This window comes from Nannospalax galili, unplaced genomic scaffold (assembly GCF_000622305.1).
Source record: "Nannospalax galili isolate Female #2095 unplaced genomic scaffold, S.galili_v1.0 scaffold1778, whole genome shotgun sequence".
NCBI classification, from domain to species: domain Eukaryota; kingdom Metazoa; phylum Chordata; class Mammalia; order Rodentia; family Spalacidae; genus Nannospalax; species Nannospalax galili.
This window is the reverse complement of record NW_008340648.1, coordinates 112,689-115,045: the sequence shown is the minus strand read 5'-3', so window position 1 is coordinate 115,045 and position 2,357 is coordinate 112,689. Positions and strand designations below refer to the sequence as shown.

Genomic DNA, 2,357 nt, shown 5'->3' with positions numbered 1-2,357 from the left:
TTGTCTCACTGGGACATATATTTGAATTAAAGCAATTGGGTAATAGAAGTTGTACAAATATATTCCAGTTTATAAATTCTCACATATTATCCACACCTCCCCTTTTGCTTTTTGTTTTTTATTTTAAATGCTCTGAAGATGACAACAAAGTCCAAATTCACTTAAAAAGTTGTCACTTAGAATAAATGTTTTCTCCTATGACTTTGTACGTTTTCCTGATAATCATGTATTTCTAGATTGTGAACTTTACATAATGGACACTGGTTGCGTGACAGCAGTATAGTTCCCCTGTATTCTAAGGGTCCCCTTCTCACTTGTGTCATATTTTCTAAGGAATTCATATCGGACATATGAGTTCAAAGAATAACTAATACTTTGTTTGTAATCTATATCCTTTCCACGTTGGCGGCATATTGTATATTGCCACAAGCCCAGGCTCTGCTGTCAGGGTGACTTGTTTTAAGTACTAACATTCATTCCTTTTAGCTGTGTGGCTGTGCAGAAGTCACTAAATGCTTGTTTTACTGTAGCTCTCTACTGTGGCATGATGACAATAGTACAGCTTTCTCATGGGAATGTTGTGAGCATTAACTGTCTCAATGTCCATGAAACACTTAACTGCTATTGATCATTCTTTATTATCCCAGAGCCTAGGAAAGATGTACAAAAAGCCCAGTAAAGATAGTTTAGCATTGCATATTGTATCACCAGCAGAAGCTATACGTGAAAACTGTGTCAACTTGCCATTTCCTTCTAAACCAGAAAATGCTTACATACGTATTCACTACAAAGACGCCTCACTGTGTAATCATCACACACTCAAGGATCTGATTCTGAGTCCCTGTTTCTTGAAATTCTTAGAATACCTTACAAAAGACTGAAAAGAAAAATTATCTTTAATGAATCCAAAGAGAATCTTCCATGTATAAATTAGATTCTAATTTGTGTTTGTTTCAAATGTATTAGTTGATCTTTAAAAATTTCTTCAGCAGTGCAGAGTAATGCATTTCCCCTTGTATTTCTATATTCCTTACGTAGAAAACAACTGTGTGGAATAAAAGGAACTGAAGATTATAGTAAACAAGAGCCAAGATCAGTAGCAGTCACTACATAATCTTTCTATATGAACTAACTAATGCCAAAATGAAGGTCAACTGAAATATATCATTGATGAAATTATAGCAAATAGAACTATGACCTTTCTGAATGCTATCATTGTAAAAGCATAAGAATGTTGTTTCAATGTGATAATGTGATATGGTACATAAAATAATCTCAAATTATAGACTCCAACATGCTATTTAAAATTGCATGCTTTCATATCATCAGTCAATATTAACAACAAAAAACAGAAACACAAAAATACTGTAACTAACTAGTTGTTTATGTTTTTAACTGCTTTGTATTTAAAGAACTTTCAGGGTCATTCTGAGTTGAGTAAATGGATTGTAAAAATGGATCTGCTGTGACTGAATTTATTCTATTAGGATTTTCTGGAGATTGGAATCTTCGGGTTTTCTGCTTTGTGACATTTTCCTTGATCTATGGTGCTATTGTGGTGGGAAACATTCTCATTATGGTAACAGTGACAGCTAATTCCACCCTTCATTCGCCCATGTATTTCCTTCTTGGAAACCTCTCCTTCTTGGATACGTGTCTTTCCACTACTACAACACCCATGATGATCACAGACTTGCTTGCTGAACACAAGACTATGTCTGTATGGGGCTGCATGGCCCAGATTTCTTCTTGCACTTCTTTGGGGGTGCTGAGATGACATTTTTGATAGTCATGGCCTTTGACAGATATGTGGCCATATGCAAGCCCTTGCACTACAGGACGATCATGAACCAAAGGTTGCTGAGTAGGTTTGTGGCATTTTCATGGATAGTTGGCTTCATACACACCATAAGCCAAACGGTATTAACTGTGAACTTGCCTTTCTATGGCCACAGTGTTGTAGATAACATATTTTGTGATCTTCCCCAGTGATCAAGCTCACTTGTATTGAAACATATATTCTGGAGTTATAGGTCATTGCTGATAGTGAGCTGCTCTCTTTTATCTCTTCTATCTTCTTGCTTGTCTCCTACACTGCCACTCTGGCCACTGTAAAATACAAATCACCGGGAAGGCTCTCCAAGGCTCTTTCCACATTGTCTGTACACATAATTGTGGTCACCCTGTTCTTCAGACCCTGCATCTTTATCTATGCCTGGCCATTTGGTAGTTTTGCAAGCAATAAAACTCCTGCTGTAGTTTACTGTTATCACACCCTTACTGAATCCTATTATTTACACTCTTAAATTCACATGACCATGAGAAAATTATGGATCCAGCAGATTAGTTCTACATAG

General features: G+C 36.4%; 1 pseudogene; it reads left to right on the top strand.

The window, feature by feature from the left end:
* Positions 1 to 1,441: 1,441 nt before the first annotated feature.
* LOC103736255 lies at positions 1,442 to 2,357 on the top strand (annotated as a pseudogene).